The sequence below is a fragment of the Lynx canadensis genome, chromosome A2 (assembly GCF_007474595.2).
Source record: "Lynx canadensis isolate LIC74 chromosome A2, mLynCan4.pri.v2, whole genome shotgun sequence".
NCBI classification, from domain to species: Eukaryota; Metazoa; Chordata; class Mammalia; order Carnivora; family Felidae; genus Lynx; species Lynx canadensis.
This window is the reverse complement of record NC_044304.2, coordinates 106,226,519-106,247,992: the sequence shown is the minus strand read 5'-3', so window position 1 is coordinate 106,247,992 and position 21,474 is coordinate 106,226,519.

Below are 21,474 nucleotides of genomic sequence, written 5' to 3'. Positions count from 1 at the left end.
TTCTACTTTTTAAGTTTTGAAATTTATAAAGCAAGTACTTGGACTTGCATGTATTATGAAAAGTAATTATGTAAGAGTTCAGTGTTGAGAGATCATTGCTTTCAATTTATAATCACAGAAGACTATTTAGGAATCATTCATTACATGTAACATTATATAAAAAAGGAAAGGCCTCAAGTTTATGGTATTACACACAGAGGTGAGAATCTCTTAAGTTAATTTTTCTATTTGTGGGGTATAGTTAATATGAACAAAACACAGTAAATCTATGTAAAAAAAGGCATTAAGATTGAAGGGATGAACGCAAAGTAGCCTTTGTATTGAAAATTTAAATAAACATTAGATTTATTGATTCCCAAATAAAAATCCTTTAAGACATGGAGGGATAATGAATAAACAGTATCTCTCTCCCTCTTTCTTTCATGGCATTTTTTGTTGTTGTTTTTAGAAGGTATACATATTATAGTCCCTGGAACTTGTCCATCCTTGAAAAATAACAAATAGATGTTTTCATTAACATACTGGCTCTTTTTAAAGTAAAAGTGATCATCATTACCAAAAGCTGTTTTCTAAAAAATCTTTATTCCAAGAAGTAAGATACATTGAGGTAGCTATGGCTATTCAGTTTGAACCAGACAGTTGAAGCAGATAAGAGCACTTTGGTCCCGACATATTTGTACCCTGTTCTTTGACAGAAACACAAACAAATTAAGGGGTTTTGATCAACATGGGAAAGTTTTTTTTTTCCAAATCTAAACAGCTGGTCTGAATAATTTATTTGCTTTTTATTTAAACAATCTGGTTTCACTTTTTTCTCGTGTATTGTTTCCATTCTAAAAAGTACAAAGACCCATCTCCTCGTTGGGAAGATGAACCTTAATTCCCTAGTAGATGCAAGTGTGACATGAAATGAATATGCATTTGTATGTAACAGATAAGAGGACATTAAAGGTTGTTAAGTTTAAGATTAAAATTTAATGTCCGTGGAAAGTGTCAACACCACCATGCTACTCAGGCCACACACACACACACACACACACACACACACACACACAGTATAGGGACTGACTGCTTGTTTTGTTTGTATTTCAGTTCATGGCTGTCTATTTTTACTTACTGAGGTATTTTATTAAGTAAGGTGATGAACAGAGTGGAAGACCCAGTGATAAGAAGATAGATGCTTCGTTGTAAGTTTGTCCAGAAAAAACAATTAAAGCTATTTCCATGACAGGAAGGACCTCAGATATCATGTTGAAAATACAACTGTTGATTTTAAGTACCTGTTAGAATGGAGTAATAGTCTAGTGTTATAACAGACTATCTGTTCAAGTGAATCATTCTGCCTCCCTCACTATTATTTCAAGTGGATAATTCATTCTTCACTTTCCATCTGAAAACATTGATGAAGAGTTGGACAGGCAAAGAATAGCAATGAGGCTACTTTTTAATGAATTCAGGGCTCTTTCAATAAGTACAATGTGGGACAAAATGCAGTAAGATTTTTTTTCCTTTAAGACTGGCTTGGTGTCACTTGCCTTTCCAGAGGACTTGTAAAAATAAGTATTGAGACTTTCATGATGGTGATTCTGTAGCCTGTCACCAATGTGGATGCAGATCTTCTGGCATTCACATGTTCCCTACTCTCCTTCCACCCCTCTCCAAGTTTATCATGTCATAGTTGAATGTATCAGGGTCCACTGCCGAACCGAAAAGTAATGTAAGATGGTAATGGGAACGAGCACAGAGTCTAACTCGGGCCATTTTGTTTTGAATCTGGGGTCCACAACTTACTAGATGTGGGGGATCTTGGGCAAGTTAGTTACCTTCTCTAAGCCTCAATTTCCTTTTAAACAAAACAGGCTAATAACAGTGCCCAGAACAGAATCCAATGAAGTATGTATGGCTTGATCTTGTACCTGCTATAGAATAAGCACTTAATCTTATTTGACCAAGGTATTTTCTGGACAAATCAACTTCATGTCCTATAAGGACTCTCATATAGAATTCCATGGGTAGTTTTCCCCCCGTTTAAGATTCGAACTTAGCCTATTCTAGACCACACACACACACACACACACCCACACCCACCTTGTGTCTGTCTCTTGCTATGTGTTTGTATAAATACGTACATCATACATACACATACATGAATGTAGTCTGTGTGTATTTGTGTGCCCACTAGTATTTTTTTCACTGCTAGAGGAAAGCACATGACTTCCTAAAACTTGGATTTATGAAATTGTTACAGGAACCACAGGAATGATATTGAGGTAAGGAGGGAGGGGGAAAAAAGGAGATTGGTGGAAAGGCGACATACCACATAATCACAGCAGTGGGTGTGCAGTGATGAAATTTGTATATGCAAGTCGTCGTTCTGTCTGCCACCTGGAAAGTTTTACTTTTTCTGCAAGAACTTAATAAAATCACCTAGGAAAATCTTCTCAGTCTCCCTTGTTAACATACTCCCTAGTTGCACATATAGAGGTACAACAGTTTAATAAAACAAAGAGTGACTTGATGTTGCCAGCACTCAGTTGTTTGTGTTCACCTGTGACATTTACAAGTGAAGACATACAGAACCTCCTTTGTTTCCTGGATAATCGCTCAGGTGTTAAAGAAGAAGTTGATTCAGTTTTAAATGGCATGAGTTTCTCAAGCCTTGGGAAAGTAAGTGATGGATTTTTTTTTCTTCTTTTTCCATAGTTCAAATATACACAGTGCAAAGCCATGTCTAACTGTTTAATTTTACAAGACTGAAAATATTGGATTTAAGGCTTAGGTTTTAGTTGAGGTTTATTCTTGGTGTCCAACCCTGTCTAAACTTTCACAGGCAAATCGGAAATGAAACACAATTGAAACTAAACCGAGGTTTATCTGCCTGCAAAGGGGCCTTAACATTTCACTTTGTGTTTTCAGACTGAATGTAATGAAAACGTGATTTTATACAGATTCCTTGTGTCACTTATTCCCTGCATCCCTTCTACACTGATCTGTGCTTTCAACGTGAAGCTTCATTAAGGATCAAGCCAAGCAGTCTTTAAAAAGTACAGGGTTTTGGTGATAGACAGATGGTGGCTTTCATGATGTCAGGAAGTGTCAGATATTATGGTTGGCTGTGGAATGGTGGCTACTATCCAAACAGATTGGGAAACAGACAGAAAGAGCAAGAACACCATTTGTTTTATTTAGATACATTGTGAACAGAAGGAAGCAAGACAGAGCATACTTTTACACATCTTTTTTCCACTCCTTGCGAAAACAGTTTAGGATTTGTTATGTTATATTAGCCCTTTCATTATGCAAAAACATGGGAAAGCCAGAGACGCTGGTGAAAGAATTGGTCTCATTGTGATTTTCTATGAAGTGTGTTTATTTTTGTTCTTACGGAAGGTGGGTTTTAAAAACATGTCTTCTCCTTGGAAGTATCAAATGCTTAAAACCGACAGGAGCGGGATGAGGCCCTTTAGCAGTGCTGTACTGTTAGGAGCGTAGGAAGACGGTACTGACTTCACGACCCAGATGAGTGACTCGGAGAATGGTATTAAAAACTTCATTTCCTAAGCTGAAGGTGCTTCTTCCGGAAGAGCTGTAGATCTTTTTTCTGTAAGGATTTTATCCAAATTGGCAGCCAGAGGGCAGTGTCAGCTCCAGACAGATCTGTAGGGTCTAGTTACAGGATTCAAGTTTTCATCCAGCCCTTGGCCTAGGTATCCGGACAACATAATATACTGGTGGGGGTCTTCTTAATCTTAATAAAAAAGAAAACCTAAATTTGCCAGCCTATTTCTTAACAGAAAAAAAAATTCCTTTGAATTTCTTTTTTTCTGCTATTTACTTATATTCATCTAATCTTTATCTTCATCTTTTATTCCATTCCTTGAGAGGTAACTAGAATATTGGCATTTCTGGTGGATTAGAGATCCAGGACCACAATCTGCCCTACAGTTGTGTCCCCAAATCATGGTGAATGTATTGGAAATATAGTTCCTAATGTAACCCCTGATGTATTAATACTGAATAACTAATCCTAAATAACTAAGGAAGGATATAACATTACCCACAGAAACTGCTAGTCTTGGGTGATGCCAAATCTAAGGGTTTGGGACCCAGAAGGACCCTGACAGACCATTCTAGACCAGTGGTTTTTCACACTGTGCTTCCTAAAGGCTAGAATTTTTAAGAGGTGCTTTAGCAGCTACAGTGAAGGGTAAGTGATAGGTCAGGACTCCAGCCTGCTATCTCTGCATAATATAAACAGCTAAAGAGACTTTCCTGACTATGGACAAAAAGAGGTCGGAATTTTGGCTTGAGAGATGAATGTTTCTTTAATGGAAAAGTCTCAAATGCATTTGGCTAGGGCGGAGAGTTGGGCATCACTGCTTTTTAATTGTTACCTAAATTCAAACAGGAGTCAGATTCCAGAGGAGGGTGTGGGATAACTGTGATAAAGTAAAAGGACCTCACTTTCTCCCCACTTCCCTTCCTCTCCCTCCCCCATCACGAATTGAGGTCTGATGTGACCAAAACACCCAGAGCCTTCAAAAAGGTAGGAGATCCTGAAAGTAGGTTATCTCTGCTACGTTCCCAGGATCCCTCTTTCTACTCCCCCTCCCCAGCCAAAGAAACCCCCCCCAACCCAAAAAACAGTCGAGCCAACAAAATAATACCTAAGCAGTAGAGGGGCCTCTTTTGGAAATAATCTAATCTATAGCAGCAAGAGACATATTGTGAATTCCTTATTGGAGAGTTTTGAAATCACAATATACATGCTGAAAATAGTCCCTCATTGTTAGTCACCTGTTAATTAAAAAACAAAACAAAGCTCTCAAATACTTTATTTTGTTTGCTGAGACAAGCACATACATTAATGAGAGAAAATACTGAGATACCTACCTTGTGGAAAGTGCACCTCTGGATTGTTAGTAGGGACAGAGAAGACAAAAAGGAAGGTAATACAGACTTTCTATGTTAAGGATTTATGCTAAGGGATGACTCAAGAGTTAAAGAGTAAATCTCTTATAATTTCTACAAATTTTTGGTATATGCAGTAAATTTTATTGCCTTAAATAAAATTAATTCTTATTCTATCTTGGAAAGGATCTGAACCACTTGACATGTTAAAATTATGTTTCTCTAGAGCATGATTTTAATATCAGCTCTGGTTAGGACTCATCAACTGTTGAAAGAATTGTTGTAAGGAGAAATGTAACATTAGAATATTTGCTGAAGCCATTAATTTATATCATGGAATTAAAATATCTGGGAGTCATCTTAAATCTCACTTGAACTTTCAAAGGTATGGTACACATTGAATCTATTTTAAGATGTGGGCTATCAGGAGAGAAAGCATTTGATATATTATTTACTGCTCAAATGTTATTTCATTAAATTCCACACAACTACATGGAGAGTTATATGTAAAATAAGATGCCACTGCTTAGCAGTTCAACTTGCTTGGAAAAGAACACGAGGCTTTATTTCAATGTAATTTTCGATGAAAATTTTTAATAAAATGTGATGTAATAAAAAAAATCCATTTCATCAGAAATATTGAATGCTTGAAACAGTGAACTCATTCTGCAAAAAAAAAAAAATCAGTTTTTCCCCTCTGATTTTGACAAGAAAAACCAAAAAAACAAAACTTCCTTACTTTACAATAGTGGACAAAATTTCTTGCCCAAGTTAGTCGGTGTTAGACTGATGGGTTAAACCCAAAGCTATAAATTCCTGCTAAGATTTGTTAAGATTATGTGACTAAGTCTGTATATTACCATCTAACTTCGATAAAGTTATACACAGTAACTGGTTTAAATCAGCATTTTAAAATACACAATCTAGAATCAAACTTAACTCTTGTTGGATATTTCCAAATCCCCTATGCCTACCTGCTAGTGGTATGAAGCTGATGAGTTGTATTTTTTATACATATACAGGTTACTTGTTTTATTTTTATGACACCAATCTCTTCTTGAAGTCCTTAAGATTTCAACCACAGAATTTTTGCCTCTTTGGGGAGAAAGGGAGAATGACAGATGCTGATTATTTCATTTCTGGATCCCTGTAATCTCTGTGAGTGAATGCTTAGCCATGGTAAATTGGAAAGAAAAAAAAAATCTCAAAATCTGAAATTCCTTGATATTTAGGTAATATGCAGAGATGACACGTTAACTCTCACAGGGAAATGAAAAAAATTCATCTACAGTCTTGCCATTCAAAATAGCCTAAATGGACATTTCACACATTTCCTTAAGGTCTATTTCTGTTTTAGGCAGAAGAATTTTAATTTAGTTATATACATTTTAAATCAGGATTTTAACAGTTAATATCCTTGAATAGTGGGGTTGGTGCTAAATTTAACGTTCTGCATTGTAATTTCTCCAATATTGAATTTCCCCATGATTTTGTATTTCTTCTACAGTCAGAAGACTTAAAATGAAAATAAGCCAACCTGTAGCAGTTTTCTAGGGAGACTAAGTGTCTGAAAGTGAGGAAGCATGGGACTATTTCAGACAGAGACTCTTGGTAGGAAGATGGGGAGAGAATGAACTGCAAAACTGTAACCGGCTTCTGTGTGAGAGCTCAAGGGATATCTGAAGGATCCCTATTGCCTGCCTACCTTTGGGTCAGTTCCCTTCTCGCAGGCTATGGAGGAAGATAATATGGTTTAACCTTACAGAATCATCGGACCTATTCAACAGAAGAATCTGTTTCCTAAGTAACGCCAGATCCTATGGCTAAATTGTACTCATACTGACTGAATTGAGTTGAGGTGTGTGCCCACCCTTGAATCAATCGTTTTAGGCAGAAAGAGAATAGTCTCACAGGGTTTTGCTTATTTCATGCTTATTTCAACTTCTGGGTCCTAGGGATGAAGTCTGAAGAACACACCTGAGAGTGGAATGAAGAGTTTACCCAAGTCACAGTTAAGGCAGCTTTACCGGAAGAGGAGGGCATGGATGCTAGGAATCAGACAAACTCCACTGGAGTTTATATGACAACACATGCTCTTTCATGTTTTCCTACCTCATCTACTTGCCTCTGTGTATGTTTCTTTATGTATTTTCTATAGCTTCCCATCACCTAAATGGTTTTGAATATTAAGCTGACTCCTCAGTTCATCTCTCTGGTCTATTCTCACTATACCCCTTAGGCAGTTTGATCCACTTGGAATGTTTTAATCAGCATAACTATATACTCATACTCTTTATTTCTGTCCTAGCCTTTTCTCCACAGGACAAGGCCTTCCTGTCTACATATCTAACAGACATCTCTACTTGGATGTCCTAGCCTCAAAATGCAAGTTTCATAGTGAAAGTCATTTGTATCCTTGTGAATCTGTTTTCTCTTTTCACCTTAGAGAATGCCATCTCTTCTCCTATTCATTAATACTCAGTAAATTTTAACTATTTCCTCATTATTCTTTGATAAATTCATTGTGCCCCTATTTTTCCTGCCACTATCATCCCTTGACTGCATTACAGGAATGGTTTTTCCATTTAACTCTGTTGAAGCTAAGTTCAACCCTGCTCCTCCCTTTGCTCTGTTAAAGTTAACTTTCTAAAATAGGATCATGTCAGTTCTTCACTCAAAACTCTCAAATGATTTTTCCACTGAATTTAGGATTAGATTTATTAATGTTGTTTACTAGGGAACTTTATGTCCGAGTCTCCCTTTAGTGGTCTAGCCTTACCTCTCATCACCCAGGCCATGATTTGTTGGGTCATACAGGACAACTTGCACTGGCTTGAATGGGTTGTTTTCTCCTAAATTATCTCTAGGCATTTATTTGGAAGCACTATCACCCCTATATGGGAGATCAGCATTTTAGCTAATTATTTTCTACTTCAAGGTCCTTTCCAGTGGACAAATTTTTCTAATCACCTTTCATGCCCATTCTAAACACTGAGATAGGAGCACCTGGGTGGCTCAGTTGGTTAAGCAGCCGACTTCGGCTCAGGTCATGATCTCACAGTTGGTGAGTTCAAGCCCTGCATCGGGCTCTGTGCTGACAGTTCAGATCCTGGAGCTAGCTTCAGATTCTGTTTCCCTCTTTCTCTGTTCCTCCCCTGTTCATGCTCTGTCCTCTCTCTCTCTCTCTCAAAAATAAACATTAAAAAAAAATTTAAAAAAACCCTGAGATATACGCTTCTCTTATGCATTGTACAGTTCTGTACTCTAGTTTGAAATTCCTTTATTACTGGACTGTCTTGCTCAGTGGACTAAACATTCTTTGAGGTTAGGGACTATGTCTTTGTCACAGTTTTATTTCTTGCCCCTGAGACATTGCCTGGTGCTTAATTGTCTCCCAAAATAATGTTTATTGAGTAGGCGAAAGAAAGCAATTGTTACATCATGTTACAAAGAAGCCTCACAGTCACTGAGAAATTGTGGCTTCTTAAGGTTATGCAATCACTGGCTTAATGTGAATGTGGCTGTAGGCGAATATTTTAGTTTAATAGTCAGCCTGTTAAATTTCTTTGCAGATTTTTGGACAAAGTCAATCAAAGTGGTCTTCCTGAAGATGATCATGTTCCTTTATCTTCAGGAGTTTATTGGCATCAAATGAGATAGTTCTTTTTTTTTTTTTTTTTTTTGAAGTACCTATACCACATCTCAATAATGACAGATTGATTAGGTTTCATCTCTGAAGGGAGTTGATGGCCTAACATGAGGGCAGGAATCATTACCTTCAGTTGGTCATTAATCCCCATGAAATATCCTTCCCCCTCAGCAGTAATTGCTCTTATAAATTGAAAAGTGGAAATATATTTATGCAAGCCTGAAAATTTCTGTTTTCTGCCATTTCACTTCTATGTACAAGGTATTTCTAGAGACTTAATGTTCTGTACTTAAACTTCTCTGATTGCTTAATACAGGTTTCCACACTCAGCTTATATAGTGGATAAGATTTCCTCCATCACTTCTAACCCAATGATCAAAGCAACAATCAAAACCCATTTCATGTGAAAGCTATTTTGAAGAACATTTGTACATTTTCCAACAGCAAATCTGCCTCATTACAACATAACTCAGTTTATATTTTCAGTTGCCTGTTATACATCATCAGGTTTTCTTATAAGAGGATTCTTTATTCTTACGGAGGCAATGTTATACAGCGAGAGGAAAAAAATCACTTGAAACTAAGCATCGACTTAATAGTTGGAAGGGTGTTTGTGTTTTAAAACTATTGTTTTTGTTATGAAGGCTAATGGTGCTTAATATGAGCATGTATAATAAAACTGACAGATAGATGTTTAAGGTAATTGGTAAATTATTAGGGTTTCTATAGATGTGTTACCAGGTTTTCTTTTGTGTAATGGCAAATACCTAAAGGCTGTATACTTATGTTTGTGGCCAATTATACTCTCGTATCTGATCTCGCTTGTGGTCGGTAGCAAACATTTGGGACACAGCTGGCCACATTTTGTGCTGTGTAAGAGAAAACAGTCTCTGGCTGAGTGATTGTATAACTAGTCACATTTGCAGTAAGTTCTGAGCAACTGAACCAGCATTCTTAGATTATATAATTTCAGTAGTGTTATATCAGTGCGATGATGATCTGTGGACAAGACCTAGTCTTTCTTTGGAAGTGGCCTCCATTTCACAGGGAAGTGCATTCCCTACAGATTTCTTTTCCTTGCTTCATACTTGAGTAGAGTGAATAGATTTGATGACTCAAGCACAAAGACAAATATTGTCATCTAGGAAAGGAAGATAAATGGAGTTAGTCCATTTCTGTTTCACATTTGATACGGTATTATACTTAGAAAGAATACACAGATTGGTAGATTTTTCTGCTTTGAAAATTATTAACATAAGTTTAAACTTAAATTGTACTGAATAATTTTGCCCATTTCCATGGCCATCAAGACAACCCATTTGACTTGGGAACAAGTTGAACTGCTGCTCCCTTCCTGTCAAGCCAGCCATGAATACTGATGACAAGCCAGTCATGACTCAGTCACTCATCATTTCTTATTTTACACTCAACACCACTCTATGCGCTAACCTTTTTCTTTATGTTTTGCTTTCATAGGGTTTCTGATTGGTTTCATGAATGTACAGAATGTGTTTTAGATTGCAGCCTTTGAGGGCAATTATTTTAGATTTTGATAATCTTAAAAGAGCTGTTGGAGAAATCATACACATTTTGAGAAAAGGTTAGTGATGATGATAAAAAGAGCACTTAAAATAGTACTAGGTGTGGAGTCCATCAGGCTGGGTTTTAATTTTGCTTCTCTTGTACTTGAGCCACTTATTTTAATACAGATCACTTGATTTCTCGAGGACTCGGGTCTTGAGAAATAATAGGAATAGCCTCAGAAGTCTACAATAAGTAATAAGTCTGTTTGAAAGTCCTTATCATTCTGTCTGGCTCGTGGTAGGTAGGCAAGAAATCAATGTTTTAAAATTAATAATACCTAAATAATAACACTAAATTAGGTGTTATTTTAACAGGCCCAAAACAAAAAGAAACCTGTATTGAGGATTGAACTACAGTTGAAGTTAGTGTAAATTAATCTGAAATAGTGAAGTTCTAGAGAGTCTAATTTCAAAATAAGAGCAAGCTATACTGAATTCAAGAGATTTTATCCCACTCCTCCCCCTGGGTTCATGTTGGCCTTTATAAGTTGTATCACATTAAAGGAATGATCAGAATTTTAAATACCCTTGACAAGTTGGGAGAATAAACTGCCAGAAATGGTAAGATGAATTTTTTCAACAGCAAACTTCTTGGTACAGCATATTTGCTGTAGAGAGATCTAAGTTATAATAATAAGATAAAAAAGGCTAGAGATTATAGTATTCTTTCTATGAATTAACAATGTAATTATAATGGCTTCAAAATGTTATGGGTGTGTTGCGGAAAAAAGTAAAGTATAAAGATATGAAGTAAAAGATAAATTTATGAGAATTTATAATTAGAAATCACCAGTTCAATCATCATGCTTAGGCATTAATTCATTTAATGACACTGACAACCCATAATGTATCAGGTACTCAGCAGGGTTCTATGAACACAAGAGACTAGAAGCCAGCTCCTTGCCCTTACAAGGCTATGATCCACTGAAAGATAAGGCTATTAAATTTTTTTTAAACGTGTAGAAAATTGTATGAAAGGCAAATAGAAAGAATTAACAGTATGAGGCCATGGGCTCAGGAGAAGTTTCCTTGTAGTTTGGTCCCTAATGAAAGAGTAGGGGTTGACAATATTAGGTATACATGTGTATATGCACTTATGTATACACATGTATCTGTATACGCATATGAGGCCAGAGAGAGAAAGAAGGTTTCATGAAGAGAGTAAACGTGCACTTAGAGAACTGGAAATGGCATCGAAGGTCTGTGGTCGATAGTGAAGAGGGAGAGAATGAGGGCTGGAGAAGAGATCAGGCTAAAAGAATAGTCTAGAGGCAGATCTTAGAGTGTCTTTTAAAACTTCAAAAGCATTATTTTGTTAAGGAGAAGCCACTAAAGCATTTTAAGCGGGAAATTATGTCAGATTTTGTTGCTGTTAAACTCAGTTTTGATACCTTTACGGTTTGTTAAAATAATACTTACTTTGTGACCAAACAAATAACAAATGGAATGCAGCATAAGATGGAGTATTGCCAAATATTTAACAAGTTAAAATAGTGTTTTCCTTCTTTCTTTTTTCTTTTAAAGAAACTATGTAGTGGCAGACAGTGCTTGTCAAACTATATATGGTGGAAGACTTGTTCCTTTTTCTTTTTGTTATCTGTTACAGACTGACACTTTTATGAAATACGATAGGATGAATTATTTAGAAAATAAACTTTAAAAAGCATACATATACAATATAAGCCTCCACTTTTATAATTACATTCAAGAGGCATAAAATTTCATATCCATAAATATAATCAGAATAAGCATAGGGAGAGAGGAAAGAGACACTGAAACTATACACATTGTTCATCAAAAGTGTGTGGGCAATTAACATGTCTGTACTTACCTCATCGCAGGCCACTAGAAAAATAGGACACAGCCTTGTTTTGAGAGAGTTTTACATTAGCAATTAGTTCCTATATTGATGATAAAAATTTGTTCTCTGGAGTTTTTAAGGGTAACAAAAATGAAACAAAATTGAATTCAGCAAGAGGCATTTGGATACCATGGTAGGAATGAAACTTGAAAAAAAATAAACTTTTTTCTATATAGCTTCATTATTATCAGGGAATATTACCGTCTTTTTACTCTGGATAAAAATATGCTTTCAGGTGTCATTTTGCTTGTAACACCATCCACCCAACCCCAAAAGCATTACATTGACCTATTCTGGCATGTCTGAGTTTGAACTAAATTATTTTCTACAACATTGTTATAGTGGCCATGTTGAAAGTCTAATATCACTCCATTTATAGCCACTTTCTAAGAAACACAGCAAGAAAAAAGGGTGATTCTACTATGTTACATAGTAGAAAGCAGGAGGGAAGGCTACAGATGAACTGCTACATGGATATGTGGATGCCAATGGAAGTTGAGAAAATTAACTTCCATTGGCATTCATGTGTCTACTTAAAACAGTAATATAGACAAATAAAATTAACTTGAAAATTTTTTCTTTGGGCATTTATTAATTCAATTGTTAATTTAACCCATCTTTAGGGAGCATCTGTTACAATCCTCTAAGTGTGTTGGGAGCTAGGATTATAGATAATACGACTCCCTCTGTGAAAATTGTTCATAATCTAGGGAAAGGTGGACAAAAGCATAAGTAACTACAGTATGATGGTTTAGTCATTGAAAAAGGAGTATCTATAACAGAAGTTTAGTTTTAGGAAAGACTCAAACTCTTCCACTCCCAGGGGTAGACAGATACCATTGTGGTTAAGTCTGAGGCTCTGCAATACAAATTGGTCAGCATATGTATTTTAGGGCTTAATGCAATTCCCCAAGCTCATATCATTTTCCCGGGCCAAAGTCCTTAAGCTGCCCTTCCCAATCTTTTTACTCTTTTTTTTTTTTCTTATTGGGACTATTTCCTATCATCAGAATCTAATAATCTGGGGCGCCTGGGTGGCGCAATCGGTTAAGCGTCCGACTTCAGCCAGGTCACGATCTCGCGGTCCGTGAGTTCGAGCCCCGCGTCGGGCTCTGGGCTGATGGCTCAGAGCCTGGAGCCTGTTTCCGGTTCTGTGTCTCCCTCTCTCTCTGCCCCTCCCCCGTTCATGCTCTGTCTCTCTCTGTCCCAAAAATAAATAAACGTTGAAAAAAAAATTAAAAAAAAAAAGAATCTAATAATAATCACCTGTTTATAATCAACTAGAAATAAGTATAAAGAAATTAATAAATACAAAATAATTCATTTATGGATTGTCTATTATGGGCAAGTCACTTTACAATTTTTATTTAACCCTTTCAGCAACCGAGAGATATGCCCATTTAATGATAAAATTACGGTAATTTGCCTAAGATTATAAAGCAGTTATACGGCTACATGAGAATTCAGGCTTAGACATACTGCTATGGTGTTTTCCAGCATTAGTCCATCACTGTGATATTTTAGATTTCCTCCCTGATGCCTAAATCCTTTAGGTTGCTCCCTACCTACATTCCAACTCTTTACCTCTGAAAGACAATCTAAATCTGTGACTTCTCCCTCAAGTCTTCATTTCTCTGTGTTGTCTGTTTCTCAGAAAGAATTTGTCTATTGACTTAGGTTATAGAGCTGGTGTACTAAACTTCTCTCAATGTGAAAGTGTATTTTTAAAGATTGTAACCCATTTCAAATCTATTTTTGAAAGAAGTTGAGTTCTCAATCTTGAGTACATCGGTTTTATTTAACCACTGAAAGAGCATAACAAATAAAATTGATCTGGTTCCACGGCAGAGTATTAGAGAAAAAGACTTAAAAACCGTTAGTGAGGCCCCATTTTGCTTACTATTATAAATTAACATGAGGACTTACATTCTCTACCTTGTGTTTGGCAAACGTTGGGCATTTTAAATTAATGAATTTCTCAACCACTTAGGGAGGAGATTTAAAACAAAGTTTACTCTCAAGATGTAACTTGAGACTGAGTTATACCACTGTTTTATTATTCCTAATGGCACCGAGTCAATCCACAGATATTTCATCCTGCAATTTTCTGCTGTTATGAAAATGCATAATGTTAATCATTGTAATACTTTATAATCTGACCATAAACCAATGTTTATAGTCAGTTAATCATTGTATTACTTTGCTTTAGGTAATTTAGTACATTACCATAATGTAGCAATCTACTTAATATAAATTTTAAAGTGAACACAATAAAAGTTGTATAGCATTAATATATTATGTATGCTAACCTGAAATTTTAAAATACAACTGAAGTTTGGACAGGGTTCAGATGTTCTATGACTTTGGTTTCCTCGGTCTTTGCTGGGAAAACAGGGAAGACTTAATGAAAGGCATAGAAGTACGCTGTGACTCTACCTACAATTATTTATGCATCTGTCACAACCTGCTTCAGGTAAGAATAGCTTTGGATAGCCTCAGGCCACCAGTTAGCAAACTACAACTGCTCCTTTTTGAAAGACTGAACTTTGATTAAGGGCAACAAACTCCAAATGTAAAAAATTAAAATCAGCAAGTTTGGGAATAGTTGGCAGTGATTTCAGTAAAGTGAAATAGTGCTTCTTTTACAACAAACTTCAAGGAATTGTTTAATAAACCGCTTTTAAAACTAACACTATGATTTCAAGACAATGGGATTGGATATTTGGTTTGAAAACATATTTACTGAGTGGCTGCTATATCCTAGGCACACCGTTAAGTGCTTTCTTTTTGCATTATCACCTTGGGTTCTTATCATAAGCCTGAAGTAGAGATTACAATCTTGGGACCTAAAACTTGAAAATATAGTAACGTCAAGCTGTGGAGTTAATTGGGATTTTTAGAAAACAGCAAAGAAATCTGTGCAAATGGGGGCTTCCCCTTCATTTTTTATGTGACAATGAAGAAGATGGGTGCTATGGTCACATGAATGGTTCCCGGCCACTAAAGTCTCAGCATAAGCATCTTGTGTGCGCACACACTTAGGACTAGGTGGTGGATTCAAGGAAGAGACAGAATATTGTTACGAATCAGACAAAGGCTGTAAAAGGCTGTATATATGTAGCTCCAAAGTGAATGAAAATCAGTCAAGTGGTTTCTGGCTATCAGTCTCAATTCTAACAAAACTTCAGTAACATTTGCCAAGAAAATTTTGGTGTATATAAAATACTCATCTGGGAATTCCTTTAGGATAGCTACAGTTAGGTGGTTCACTTGCATTTTAAAAATACTTGCACTGGGGCACCTGGGTGGCTTAGTCATTTAATTGTCAACTCTTGATTTTGGTTCAGGTCATGATCTCAGGGGTTACAAGATGGAGCCCCACGTGGTGGTGGGGGAAAACCCTGCTTGGGATTTTCTCTCTCTCTCTCAATCTGCCCCCCCCATAAGTAAACTTTACAACTTAAAAAATATTTGTACTGTCTTGAAGTGATTAAGTAATTTTGGGACTATCATGTGAACTATATTTTAAAAAATTTAAGACCTCATCTATGTCTTATAATTTTTTTTCCCTCTTCTTTAGTCCCTACCAGAGTGTGGTGAATGAGGAAACAAGTTAATTTGATTAAATGGTTGAAAAGATTTTTTCATTTTGTTTTCAATGTCTTTTACAAAATAAAATTTTCTCTACTGGATGCTTTGGACTTAGAGAAAAAGAAATGAAACAGCTAGAAACTGCTGAAGCAGTGCTAAGAGGCACAGTAGGAAAGCTACTCCACTGGTACTGACCATTAGAACAACAGGTGGTCTTTAAAAAATTTCAAGGCCAAGGATACACCTCAGACAATTCAATGATAATGTAGCAGGTGTATGGGTAGAGAGCCACACATACCTGTGCTTTTTCAAGTTTTCTTCTGATTGTAATAATCCCAAAATTTGGGGAACTGCTGACCTATTTTCTCTTATATAATGGGTATCACTTTTAAACGTGGCTTTATTCTGTTTAAATAATTGCATCTCAGATTAAATATGTTCATTTAGTAGTTTTGTCCAAATATATACCAGAGGTTGAGTAGACATTATGTAATATACTGTGCATTCTATGAATGAATGTCATGGGGTAGACTATGAGACTGTAAAATTCTTCTCATATACATATATATATTTATTTATATTTGTATATATTTTATATTTATATATATTTTTATATATTTATATTTATATATAAATTATTATATATTTATATATAAATATAAATTATACATATATATATTTTTTAAGAGCAAGTGAGCGGGGCGAGGGGCAGGAGGTGAGGGAGAGAGAAAATCTTAAGCAGTCCCGATGCCCAGTGTGGAGCCAAAAACAGGACTGCATCTCACAACCTTGAGATCATGACCTGAGCTAGACACTTAACAAACTAAGCCATTCAGGCACCCACCTCACCATATCTTAAAAAACAAGACAAATGGAATATTTGGAGAAATACCTTAGTTTAAACAAGATTGACTGGAAAATAACAAAGTCACAATAGAATAAATATATTTGGAAGAAGGATAATATTGTTAAACTTCAGCACTGCATTTTCTAACTATTAAGATTGTTAGTGCCTATAGAAGAAGAGTATTATGAATACTCAGAAAAAGCAAAATTAGTAATAAGAAACTTTTTTTCTCTTTGCCATGTGTTTCCATTGCTTTAGTTAATAAAAGTATATGCAGAGTTAATACTGATATTAAAAAACTCTATAATGGCACCAACACCTGACATTTACCGACCATCTCTTTTAGACTCTTTTCATACATTATCTCCATTCTTGAAATCGACTTTGGTCTTCCTCTCTTGTATTGAAAAGGAAGTGGTCATTCAGAGACATTAACCAACTCTCATAACCGATGAAGTGACAAAGCTGAGTTACTAATAAGCTACAGTGGTCCAACTTGGAAGTTTTGTGGTTTATTTCATCTTATGTCTCTAGTGACAAGAGTTAAATTCCTTGAAATTTACACTATTGAAATTTACACTATTTCATTGAAATTTACACTATTCCTTCCAGTCTGTCTGCCACTTTATGAAGATAAAGTTCAAAGAATTCCTTCCTGGCCTGAACATAGTCAAAATCAGGAAGGGGTGTGTGTATATTTCCTTAAGTGTGTAAATTTTGAATCTGGTTTTACACATATAAGGGTGAGATAAAAACAAAAATTACATGCTGGTGGGGATTAAAACTGTTGAGCTTTTGGAAATTGGCTCATTCCTGTGTTTGCCGCAACCAGTCTGGTGCTTTGTGTCACACTTCCCTGCCATATGCAGGCACATTGGCTCTTTTCCTAGGGAAATTGTTTATTTTAAAACGCACTCAGAAGACACTATTGGCTAAACAGTGGTTATCCCTGTTTCCTGCCATACGGAACCTAATATTTTGTAATTGCAACTCTAATATCTTCTTGTGTTCAAGTGACAAAAATCCAACTCACACTAGCTCAAGCCAAAAAATGACAACAACAAAAACAAAAACCAACAATGACCACAGGTTTAGTGGAAGGATTCTGGGGGTAGCTCAACCTCTGAAGGAAGTTATGTAAGGATGATACTGCTTTGGGACTTTTAGACACAGGTAGGCAGGCTATATCTTGGCTAGGTTTTCTACTTTATTTCTTGTATTTCTCTGTGTGTTTACCTCATTCTCTTCGACCATGAACTGAAGAGTGTGTAGAGGAGGGGCACTAGGGTGGCTCCGTTGGTTGAGCATTGGACTTAAGCTCAGCTCATGATCTCCTAGTTCGTGAGCTCAAGCCCTGCATTGGGCTCTCTGCTCTCAGCACAGAGCCTGCTTTGGATCGTCTGTCCCCTCACTTTTTGCCCCACCCCCACTCATGCTATCTCTCTCAAACATAAAAATAAATCCTAAAAAGAAGGAGTGTGTAGGGGAGAGGGCAAGGTGTCCAGGTCTGAGTGCAGCTTCATGCTTATATCACCTAAATTGAGGGATCTGACAGGAAAGGGCTCTCATCATCCTTGTTCTCAGACCAAAGGCAAAACAAAACAAAATAAAAACAGGGAATGCTTCCGCCTGTCCTCGTTTGGGTCCCCTGCTCTCCCTTTGGCATGTCACTGTGTCCAGGCCTGGGTTACATGGCCAATCTTCAAAGTACCAGGGTTAGCATCTGCCCCTCCCCCCAAATTCCAGAGATGGAGCAGGGAGAGAACAGAGCCTGAAGGGAAGGGAAGGAGTTTGTTCCAGAAGAGAATGAAGAAAGAGTGTACGATGGGCTAAAATGGTAGGTGATAATCATCCAGACGTTGTTTTGATTTCTTCATAGTAATTTGTTTCCCACATCACTTAGTAAGTAGGTAACAGATTTGGCTTACAAGGTTGGTGCTTTACCTGTTACCAAAGCTAACTGAAGACACAGTTACATTTTTGAAAACAGTGAAACTACAAGAAATTAGGGTGTCTAGCTGTCATTTTGGTTTTGAATAATAGATAATAAGTGTAGAATTGAGGTTAAACCAAGGCCATTAGACTTTTACTGCAATTTCATTCTTTGAAATGCCTCCTTGGTTTAGTGGGAAGATAACAGTGCCTGTGAGGTAGTGTCTACATGGATTTAAGGAGGTGATTTTAAAAAGTTTTATTGGGGGCGCCTGAGTGGCTCAGTCACTTAAGCATCTGACTCTTGACTTTGGCTCAGGTCATGACCTCACAGTTGGGGAAACTGAGCCCTGCATCAGGCTCCATGCTCAAAGGGAGCCTGCTTAAAATTCTCCTTCTCTTTTGTCACACACATGTGCACGCGCTCTCTCTCTCTCTCTCTCTCTCTCTCAAAACAAAAAACAAGTTTTTGTCAAGAACTTGCCATATAGTGAAATGCTCAATTCATGTTAACTAATAGTAAAAACAGTTAACCAAGTCGGCTAATAACAAAAACTTTATAGTTCAATCATGAGGTAGATATCAGAGTGAAATTGTCATGTATTAATATATTCACAACAGGCCTCATTTTATAGTACACAGATATATGTATATAATAAATATATGTGTTTATGCACTCAATATATTACTTTATAAGGTGAGAGACTTAGTGAAAATATATATGATCCAGGCATGTAGAATTTCAACGACTTCCACTCATGTAGCTTTGTTCTGATGTTTTCCTTATCATTGGCCAAAATTTGAACCTTTGTAATTTTTAGATTTGAATCTTTCCTTTTTCAGTTACATTTCACATGTGTGTATCTTCATGGAGTCCTAAACCTAGTTTCCAAAGCTTCATCTTTATGAAGACTATTCTATAAAAATCGTTTGTTTTGATTTAAAAAGTATTAAAACCTACATGTTATAAAGCTTCTAACAACATATGTGTATGTTTCACAACTCCTGGCAAAATTGTAGGCACTTCTCTGAAAATATGTGAAATAGATCAAAGAGTCCATTTGATACTTAGAGCAAATGGATGGCCTGTCCACTGAAAATAGAGTATTTGAAAAGACTATTTCATATTCAGAATCCACTTAACTAGGCACCTGAGAATGGAGAATTAGTACCTTTGTTAAAATGCTTCTACTGAAAAATTACCAAATTTAAAAATAGGACAACACTTTATTTTGCAAGACACACAGAATTGTTTTTAAGAAAAATATAATTGTTGACCACCAGATGGCTCTCATATTTTTAAAAATTCAGCAGAAAGAGTGGAAATTGAATTCAAAATAAACATGGATTTAAAAAAGATGAAGTTAAATAAAGTGACATAACCTTAAGCAGATGAAAAAGAATTGAAGTCCTATAATTTTAGAAAATTTCTCTTTTTAAAAAATTTATGAAGCATATATGAATAGCATGATGCAATGTACCTTTTAAGTTTTTACTCCAGTCTTTCAAAATACCATGCTATTTGTATTTCAAGATGGAAGATTAAATATTTGCAGGAAAAAAAAACCACTCAAAATGTCATAGGATAGAATGGTCTTAGTAATTTTTTATGTCTTAAAAAACAAATGCCATGACTCATAATTAACATAAGGACAAATCCATATGCTTCTTTTCTTATAGATTTTGCCCTGGTACTATAGTACCAATATTATTGATTGGACATCTTCTTTAATGGCATGGCCTCTTTATATAAGTATCATTCCACAGGGCTTTGAACAATAATGTCACCTTAGAAATCAAGGTTCTCCACAGAAGCAAAATGATTTTGATCTGCGTCAATGATGGAGCCAATGAGTAACGTGGGATGCATTACGCATTGCAGCTCAACTACGGACGTTGCTGGTATCACGATGTTTTGAAAGATGTTTCATACTAGTTTTAATATGTAAGCTATTGAGATAAAAGACCCTGCACTTGTTGCTTTGACAGCTTTTCTAAAGGCTAAGCTGCCCAATTTGTCTTTCATCAAAGGCTCTAGTGCAGTTTTATGATTTGTAGTCACTGAGCCGTTGAGCTTTCAGAGTGTACACTTCTATTTTGAGAATTTTGCCTTGTCAATAAAAAAAGCATATGCCTCAATGAGTCATCTTCACAGAGCACACTCCCAGGAAGGAGTTGATCTGCACTTCCGCCCCGCTGCTGACTTTTCCCTACCTTGTCTTGTCAGCACAGAGCTTGCCCCCGTGCCTCCTACCACAGAGAAACCAGAAATGTAGAGACGAGGTCTCTTTAGCCCATATGGTTTTATTTGTGTTCCGCTGGCACAGTTATAGTCATACAGTAACCAACATAAATTTTTAGTTTTATTATCACCTCTAAAAAGAGACAGAAATGTGAAAATTGAAGCCAGAAGGTTTGTATCACAGGATTAATTAGGCAGGGCCAACTGGAGTCTCACTCCTCCTGGCAGCCAGTGCCTCAAGAAGGTGCCTGCCTTCAATTATGGAGCGCACAAAGCAATTAAAAACCCTGTTTCTTTTTCCTGAGGTGTTACTTGTTACTTGATAAATCTCTTTTTTAAAATTCTCTGGGGATCTGAACTGGCTTGAGGTGCAATCTACTGGGGTAGATATTCATGAAAAATTGATTTAGCTCTAGCCTAAGTGCAATAGGTTTAAAATAAACCTGAAAGGAATGAACAGTGTGTTTCTTGGCTGACATTTTATTGGCCATTTTTTTAATGCACAAAAGACTAGATAATTAAGAATTGAGACATTATGGATCTCCACCAGGAGATATGAATCGAATTGGTCAGCCATCCAAGGCATTTTATCCTAAGTCATGCTACACATTTGATTAACCTTTTTCTCAGGGTGATTTGTAAAGTTCTATGGACAACAATGTGGTGTGCATAAGTCAGAATTAAGTGCATGCCTCCCAGAACCCACATCCCTTACTAATAGAGAATTGGCTCTATATGAAATTATATCTTTCTACCTGATTTATGTACTCATCCACCAGGATTTGAAACTTAGATCTGTTGTTCTGTCTTTCCAAAAGGAAGTCTTGTTGCTTTTCACTGGTGTTTTGAGAATTGCAT